The sequence below is a fragment of the Eriocheir sinensis genome, chromosome 30 (assembly GCF_024679095.1).
Source record: "Eriocheir sinensis breed Jianghai 21 chromosome 30, ASM2467909v1, whole genome shotgun sequence".
NCBI classification, from domain to species: Eukaryota; Metazoa; Arthropoda; class Malacostraca; order Decapoda; family Varunidae; genus Eriocheir; species Eriocheir sinensis.
Genome location: NC_066538.1, coordinates 1,505,859 through 1,515,082, shown reverse-complemented (window position 1 = coordinate 1,515,082; position 9,224 = coordinate 1,505,859). Strand labels below are relative to the sequence as shown.

General features: G+C 43.2%; 1 long non-coding RNA gene across 2 annotated transcripts; it reads right to left on the bottom strand.

Annotated features, from left to right (window-relative positions):
* Positions 1 to 2,329: 2,329 nt before the first annotated feature.
* LOC127005415 (uncharacterized) lies at positions 2,330 to 7,306 on the bottom strand. Of its 2 annotated transcripts, none has more exons than XR_007758504.1 (2): positions 5,678 to 7,306; positions 2,330 to 5,562 (listed from the first exon to the last, which is right to left on the bottom strand). It is a non-coding gene; the product is annotated as an uncharacterized LOC127005415 (long non-coding RNA). The 2 variants fall into 2 exon arrangements; XR_007758505.1 differs by having other exon boundaries at positions 5,791 to 7,306.
* Between the last annotated feature and the right edge of the window lie 1,918 nt (positions 7,307 to 9,224).

Here is a 9,224-nt window from a genome sequence, read left to right as displayed (position 1 = left end):
AGTGATTGCTGTACTACCAAATATTGAAGTAACCATGATTCAAACTATATAAGTAAAATGCAAAAGTAACTGTAGTAAATCAAAAGTTGCCAAGACCATTTTCTACTTCTAATCAATGTGTGCGTGTGTGTGTGTGTGTGTGTGTGTGTGTGTGTGTCCCTCCCTCCTATCGTCTTTTTTACTCCTTCCTCTTCCCCCTTTCTCCTCCTCTTCCCTTTTATAGTCTTCCCCTAATTTTCCTTTCGTTTTCTTCAATACCTCTTTCGTGTGTGTGTGTGTGTGTGTGTCCCTCCTCTCGTCTTCTTTCCTTCTTCCTCTTCCCCTTTCTCTTCTTCTTCCCATTTCTATTGCTTCCCTTTATCATCCTTTCGTTCTCTTCAATATCTCCTCCTTCCTATCCCTTTCTCTTCCTCTTCCCTCTTATATTTCTTCCCCTATCTCCCTTTCGTTCCCTTCAATATCTCTTCTTTCCTATCCCTTTTCTCTTTCTTCCCCTACCTCCCTTTCGTTCCCTTCAATATCTCTTCCTTCCTATCCCTTTCTCTTCCTCTAATCTCCCTTTCGTTCCCTTCAATATCTCCTTCCTATCCCTTTCTCTTCCTCTAATCTCCCTTTCGTTCCCTTCTATATCTCCTCATTCCTATCCCTTTCTCTTCCCCTAATCTCCCTTTCGTCCCCTTCAATATCTCCCTCCTATCCCTTTCTCTCCCTCTAATCTCCCTTTCGTTCCCTTCAATATCTCTTCCTTCCTATCCCTTTCTCTTCCTCTAATCTCCCTTTCGTCCCCTTCAATATCTCTTCCTTCCTATCCCTTTCTCTTCCTCTAATCTCCCTTTCGTCCCCTTCAATATCTCCTACCTATCCCTTTCTCTTTCTCTAATCTCCCTTTCGTCCCCTTCAATATCTCTTCCTTCCTATCCCTTTCTCTTCCTCTAATCTCCCTTTCGTCCCCTTCAATATCTCTTCCTTCCAATCCGAGTGTCTTTTGGAACCTATATGGGAAGGAAGGTTTCGCGCATTACCTTTCTCCTGAGGGTTTGTTCGCTTATCCAGTGGTCGTGTTCCCTGTAGTGTCGGGCCGCAGGTGTTGGTCGCGGGGGTCTACTGTGCTCTCTCCTTGGTGGGCGCGGATGCACTGACCCACTCTCACGTGTCCCGCATTTGCCTGCAAGAGTGACCACGGCGGGGAAGGGTCCTCACCACTAGTACCCTGGTCTTTCCTCTTCTTTTTCCTCCCCTTCTTCTTTTTCCTCTTCCTCTTTCCTTTACTAATGTCGGTTATTTTTTCTTCCAGGTACTGAGAGGGAGAGAAAGAAGAGGAGAAGGAAGAAGAAGAGGAAGAAGAAAATGAATGAATGAGGAGAAAAAGGAGGATGAGAAAGAAGAGAAAAAGGAAGAGAAAGAGTTAGAAGAGAAAAAAAGATAAGGAGAAAAAGAAGGATGATAAAGAAGAAGAGGAGGAAGAGGAGGAAGAACACGAGAAGAGGAAGAGAAGGAAAAAAAAGAGGAAAAAAGAGGACAATGAAAAGGAGGAAGAGGAAGAACATAAGAAGAGGAAGAGAAGGAAAAAAAGAGGACAACGAAATAGAGGAAGAGGAAGAACATGAGAAGAGGAAGAGAAGAAAAAATGAGTAAGAGGAAGAGAGTACAGGAGGAAGATTAAGTGGTTATCTGAATCATCTAATCTCTCCCTGGTTCCCCTTATCATATCCCTCTCTCAGCACCTCCTCTGTTCATTCACCACACTAACAAAAAAACAAAAACAAAAAATTCCTTCCCCGAGCCAAGTCTGTCCCATCAAGAGCCAAGTCGAACCTCTCCAAGCTATGCCGTCACTATGCTCTGTGACCGAAGACTTACAGGAGAGAGTCACCCGCCTCCTCCCCCTAGCATGCAGACCACAGCACCCGACATACCCACACCTAAGGACGGCTGGGTAACAAAGGAATGGGTGTGAAGAGATGTCCAGCCAGAGAGTACAGGCAGATGGGCGCTCTCCTCACATCACTGTCTTTGTTATCCTGTAGTTGTGAGGTCGTGGATGTGTCGGGTGCTGTGCCTTGTGTCGTGGGAGAGGACACTCTTTTGTATATTTTCTGTCACGGCTTAAGTCTGTGGTGGTGTGGTGTGGGGAGGGAAGGCGCTGGTTGTAAAGGGACTGAGTTGTTAGGGGACGCACTTATAAGGGGATGGACTTGTATAAGGGACCGGACTTGTAAGGGGGACCGACTCACTTGTAAGGGGACAGGGTATTATAGATCAAAATGTAACATCGTCAATACTACCTTCGTGTGTCCATATATGTTTTAGTTAAGTAATGCCACGGAAGTGTGTCTAAGATTGGTTTATTTTGCAGATCACACAACCACAGCAACCAGAAGGGAATTGCAGAGGAGTCCAACACAGCACCCAGGACCTCTACTATGGATTTCCGAGGCTGTGTTATATATCGTTTTTTTCTGGAATATCTCGGTAAGTGTCTGTTGGATCACTGTGATACTTTGCCACAGTTTGTTTCACACCCTCCGCTAATATTTGTCAGCATAGTGCATTGTTATCAGAGGGTGTGAGTAAGGCACAGACTCTTGACACTTGAAGGGAAATAGCAAAATGAAAGGACAGTAATCGGACAGGGCCAGCGTGACGTCATTCCCCAGACCCCACCCACCCACCACTATAGCCCAGCTGCATATGTGTCTTCTATTTCTATTATTCTCTCTAGCCAGTGTAAAATTTTCAAGTATTTCTTTTCATATACGGCACACGGTGTTTTCCTATTTAATGCCAAACGTTGCCGTAGTTTATCAGCAGTATCAGAATTTACATCCGCTACGCAGCTATATATCCACGGTATCTTCTCGGGTGAAGAGAAGAGGGGAGAGGGGAGGGTTGCAGTATTGCCAACTCAAAATCCTCAAGAAAATAGAAAACACGCACTCAACTCTATTAATGGGTTCACTTGATACCAGTTAAGCATCTTCGATCCTCTACAACACTGTCTTCTATAAGTGTTGCAAATCTCAGCATCTTATTGGTCAGCTTATCAAAGGATTGAATCGCCTCTTCCTGGAGCTCGTTAGAAGTGAATAAATGTTTCGAGAGAGAGAGAGACGACACGCTGGCCCTGTCCGATTACTGTCCTTTCATTTCGCTATTTCCCTTCAAGTGTCAAGAGTCTGTGCCTTCCTCACACCCTCTGATAATAATGCACTATGCCGAAAAATATTAGCGGAGGGTGTGAAACAAACTGTGGCAAAGTATCAGAGTGATCCAACAGATACTTACCAAGATATTCCAGAAAAACGATATATAACACAGCCTCGGAAATCCATAGCAGAAGGGTTATCACCAACACAGCAGAGTCCAGACATCGGCCAGCATCCAGTGTAAGAGTACGTCAGGCTCCAGAAGAGAATCCAAATCCACCTTCACAGCAGTATCCAGAGTCCTTCACCTGTAGAGAGAGAATGCATATACAAGAGAGGATCATACACTGTAGAGTATTGGACAGCAGAGGAGTGGACCGAGACTACCTACCCACAAGAGGAGAGAGAAGAGGGAACAACACACAACTTGATAAAAGAAGAAAGGAGATGGCACTGAAGGAAAGAGAAGGAAGAGCATAGTGGAAGGAAAGGAAGGGACATATAAGGACTAAGAAGCAGTGAAGATAGCAGTAGGTATGGTTTGTGTGGAAGCAAGTGTTTGGGAGACATAGACCAGGTGGGACAAAGGTATGCCGTCCCTCGCTCAGTCTGTCTCTCCTAATCACCGTTGCCTCCATACAGACTGGTACAGACACACACCTACTGCCCTGTCTACTTCTGCTTCTTATATGTTTCTTCTTTGTCTCCTTTTCTTTCTTCTCCTCACTCCTTTCCTTTATCACAATCAGTGTTCTCGCTCTTCCTCCTCAGTTCTGCTTCCTTCTCTTATGTATAGTTGTTTCCTCTTCTGTCTCCTCTCATTAGGCTCTCATTGGCTGTCTCACGTCTGTCCGCCTCCCTGGGAAGCCTGAGGAAGAAATATTAGAATAGAACAAAAATCTCCTCTTGAATCAAATGTCTTTACTGGTTACACTAAACTGGAATTATGCAGTGAAGAGTCTCAAAATGTACATACACTAAAGCAGTATCCATAAGAAAAGCTAGAATTATGCAGTGAAATATCTCATAATGTACATACACTAAAGCAGTATCCATTAGAAAAGCTGGAATTATGCAGTGAAATATCTCATAATGTACATACACTAAAGCAGTATCCATCAGAAAAGCTGGAATTATGCAGTGAAATATCTCATAATGTACATACACTAAAGTAGTATCCATCAGAACAGCTGGAATTATGCAGTGAAATATCTCAAAATGTACATACACTAAAGCAGTATCCATCAGAACAGCTGGAATTATGCAGTGAAATATCTCAAAATGTACATACACTAAAGCAGTATCCATCAGAACAGCTGGAATTATGCAGTGAAATATCTCAAAATGTACATACACTAAAGCAGTATCCATCAGAACAGCTGGAATTATGCAGTGAAATATCTCATAATGTACATACACTAAAGTAGTATCCATCAGAACAGCTGGAATTATGCAGTGAAATATCTCATAATGTACATACACTAAAGCAGTATCCATCAGAACAGCTGGAATTATGCAGTGAAATATCTCATAATGTACATACACTAAAGCAGTATCCATCAGAACAGCTGGAATTATGCAGTGAAATATCTCATAATGTACATACACTAAAGCAGTATCCATCAGAACAGCTGGAATTATGCAGTGAAATATCTCATAAAAACTAAAGCAGTATCCATCAGAAGAGCTGGAATTATGCAGTGAAGAATCTCAAAATGTACATACACTAAAGCAGTATCCATCAGAACAGCTGGAATTATGCAGTGAAATATCTCATAATGTACATAACTAGTTGAGTACCGAGAGTCGAACCCAGACCCTCAGAATAGGTGTCTGGGCAGCACACGAACTGAGCCACTGATAAGCTTAAAGGTCAGTGTTCTACAGGTCACTTCTGCAGCACTTGACACCACACCCCGGCCCCCACTGTGGACATGAAGGAAAGGTGACCTGCCCTTCCTCGTGGTGGCTGGCAAGGGTTTTTTCGACTCACAACGGCACATGGTCTGCTTATACATGTGTCATTGCATTTTTATATCTACACCACACGCACCAGTCTGGGTTAATTTAAAGCCTTGCCACCCACCACGAGTGTAAGTGGGTCGCCTTTCCTTCATGTCCACAGTGGGGGCCGGGGTGTCTGGTACAGGCTGCAGAAGTGGCCTCTGGTGCGGTGGCCTTCCAGCACATCAGAGGCTCAGCTGGTTTGCCGCATCATGTCTCTTCTGAAGGCCAAGGTTGTACTCCCAGCACTCTGTAATGGATGGAAATTTTCAGTCAACTTAAGTACCTGTACCTAACCTGAGCTTCAGCAACCATCTTTAATGTTCTCAAAGGCCATATTTAGACAGGGATTGAGTCACCCTCTCAGCACTCTTTGATGCCACCAGTAAAGAGGTTAGAAGTAGTACCTAACCTGAGCTTCAGCAACCATCTTTAATGTTCTCGAAGGCCATATCTAGACAGGGATTGAGTCACCCTCTCAGCACTCTTTGATGCCACCAGTAAAGAGGTTAGAAGTAGTACCTAACCTGAGCTAGCAACCATCTTAAATGTTCTCAAAGGCCATATTTAGACAGGGATTGAGTCACCCTCTCAGCACTCTTTGATGCCACCAGTAAAGAGGTTAGAAGTAGTACCTAACCTGAGCTAGCAACCATCTTTAATATTCTCAAAGGCCATATTTAGACAGGGATTGAGTCACCCTCTCAGCGCTCGTTAATGCCGCCAGTACTCAGAGGTTAGAAGTGAGACTCGCCCTGCCTCTCACCCAGCCTCAACTCATTAGGAGGCAGCCACATCTTCAACCTACTCCACCACAGGCCATATATGTCATGAAAGCCTGTGCTGGAAGTCGAATAAGGCCATGGCTGCCTCCTACAGAGTTCAGGCTTGGTAAGGGGTAGGGTGCGCGCTTTCTAACCTCAGTGTGGTGGTGTTGAAGAGTGCTGAGAGACCAGTTCAATCTCTGTCGGGGTGAACACAAGTTATCTCCATCCTGAAGACTGTCTAACCTTGAACATTTGAGTATAAGGAGCCAGAAATTGCTTCCCCTCACGACCTAGGAGCCAGAAATTGCTTCCCCTCACGACCTAGGAGCCAGAAATTGCTTCCCCTCACGACCTAGGAGCCAGAAATTGCTTCCCCTCACGACCTAGGAGCCAGAAATTGCTTCCCCTCACGACCTAGGAGCCAGAAATTGCTTCCCCTCACGACCTAGGAGCCAGAAATTGCTTCCCCTCACGACCTAGGAGCCAGAAATTGCTTCCCCTCACGACTTGACTTCAATAAAAATAGATTCCACTTAATACTGTCTTATCTAAACCTTCCTCCTCTGCCTTAACCTGAGGGTGTAGAGTATTAGGGATTAGAAGAACCCACCAACAAGTCCCTGGATGAGGTAGCAGTGAGTGGAGGAAATGAAGGAAGAGTTTGTGAATAAATGAACCTTGCAATCAGTTATTTCGAGGGAGAGAGACAAGGAAAGTTGAAGGGAAGAGAAGGATGGGTGATGAGAAGATAGCTTGACGAGGGAAAGTAGAAGGAAAAATTATGAGAGAAAGGTGTGGGAATAAATGAACCCTGTTATCAGTTATTACGAGGAAGATAGACCAGGAAAGTTGAAGGGAAGATAAGGATGGGTGATGAGGAGATAGCTTGACGAGGGAAAGCAGAAGGAAAAATTATGAGAGAAAGGTGTGGGAATAAATGAACCTTGCAATCAGTTATTACGAGAAAGATAGACCAGGAAAGTTGAAGAGAAGAGAATGATGGGTGATGAGAAGATAGCTTGACGAGGGAAGGTAGAAGGAAAAAAGATGGAGAGGTATGTTATAAATGAACCTTGCTATCAGTTATTACGAGAAAGATAGACCAGGAAAGTTGAAGGGAAGAGAATGATGGGTGATGAGAAGATAGCTTGACGAGGGAAGGTAGAAGAAAAAAAATGACGGAGAGGCATGTAAAATAAATGAACCTTGCTATCAGTTATTACGAGGAAGATAGACCAGGAAAGTTGAAGGGAAGAGAATGATGGGTGATAAGAAGATAGTTTGACGAGGAAATAAGGAGGAAAAAAGATAATGGAGAGGCATGTGAATAAAATAAAGGTGACTATAAATTACTGAAAGAAAGATGGACGGACAAGTTATAAAAAAAAAAAAAAAGGAAGAAAGGGCGATTAGAAGATACTGACGTCGGAATTGGGTGTGGATAAAAATGGTTGGTATCAATTAGTAAATGAAACACACAAATTAAATTATATGGAAAAGAAAGGAAGGAAGGAAGGGTGATTAGAAGATACTGACGACGGAATTGGGTGTGGATAAAATCAACGTTGGTACCAGTTAGTAAAGGAAACAGACAAAAAATAAGTTATATGGAAAAAAAAAGGAAGGAAAGAAGGGTGATTAGAAGATACTGACGTCGGAATTGGGTGTGGATAAAAATGGTTGGTATCAGTTAGTAAATGAAACACACAAATTAAGTTATATGGAAAAGGAAGGAAGGAAGGGTGATTAGAAGATACTGACGTCGGAAAGGGATGTAAATAAAATCAATGTTGGTACCAGTTAGTAAATGAAACACACAAATTAAGTTATATGGAAAAAGAAAGGAAGGAAGAAAGGGTGATTAGAAGATGCTGACGCCAGAATTGGGTGTGGATAAAAATGGTTGGTATCAATTAGTAAATGAAACACACAAATTAAGTTATATGGAAAAGAAAGGAAGGAAGGAAGGGCGATTAGAAGATACTGACGACGGAAAGGGATGTAAATAAAATCAATGTTGGTACCAGACTAACAAAACAGTACGGTAAAAAAAAAAAATACCTTGGACAAACTCAACAGGTGGAGTGATGCAAGCAGGTACAGAAGGGCATCAGGTGACCAGGTAAGATGCCACAGGTAATGACATCCAGGTAACATCATCCAGGTAATCTCAGGTGTGGATGAACGGAGCCGAGGAAGCAAACTGGAATGAATAAAGTGATTGGTGGAGGAGAGGAAATGTGAATAACAAGGCCTATCAATTATTACAAAGACAAGCAAAAAAAGATAAATTAAGACTGTGATGAAGATACCAGACTAACAAAACATTAAGGTAAAAATAAAATACCTTGAACAAACGCAACAGGTGGAGTGACACAAACAGGTACAGAAGGCATCAGGTCACCAGGTAAGATGCCACAGGTAAAGAGATCCAGGTAACATCATCCAGGTAACGACAGGATCTTGGAGTGACTGATGATCGGTGACTTGGCTGCAAAATCGGGTCTATATAACATTTACGTCGGAACAATTTACCACAATAAAAAGATTAAGGAAGGGAGTTTGACAAATGTTCACTGTATATGTTAGTTTTGTTCTAGCTTGACTGTTTTGTTCTCCTATCTGATCACAGTCTTAACCCGGTAGCAGCGGGGATCATGTTTCTTAATGGTCCCTCCAAGCGAGAAAAATGAGAAAAAATCACCCCTCACACACACCATTTCATAATATATATCAAAGCATTTGTGATCAGATTATGTATCATCTATTTTTTGGGGTTTATATCATGGTACAAATTTGGCCCATCGCTGCTACACGGTAAAGCCACAAATTTGGCCCGTCGCTGCTACTGGGTTAATTTAACTTTTTGCTTAGTGTGTCTTTTGTAATATACCTGATAGACCATTTTATTCACCCAAAGTCATTCCAGCGATGCCTCAAGATCCTACAACAACCCCCATGAAGGATTAGTTACTATGACCTTCCTTCCTCCTTACGCTCCTTGAGGACTCGGCCGATAGCACAGGCGTCTTCAGGGAGGGTCAGCGCACACCACACACACTCCTGCTGGTGATGGTGGCTGTCGCTCCTGCCTCCATGACTTGCCGAGGCTGCCATAACCCTCCACACACAAGGACGTCCTCAGCCTCAGCCTTGCCAGTGTCCCCCATGCTGGAAATAAGGAGTTTTCAGTGGTAAACTAAGCAGTATGGAAGTCTTATGTGGTAAACTAAACACTATTTTTGGACAATTTACGGTTTCACCCAACCAACGATTTTCTCAAGTGGTTCATGTTTTTCTGGTGATG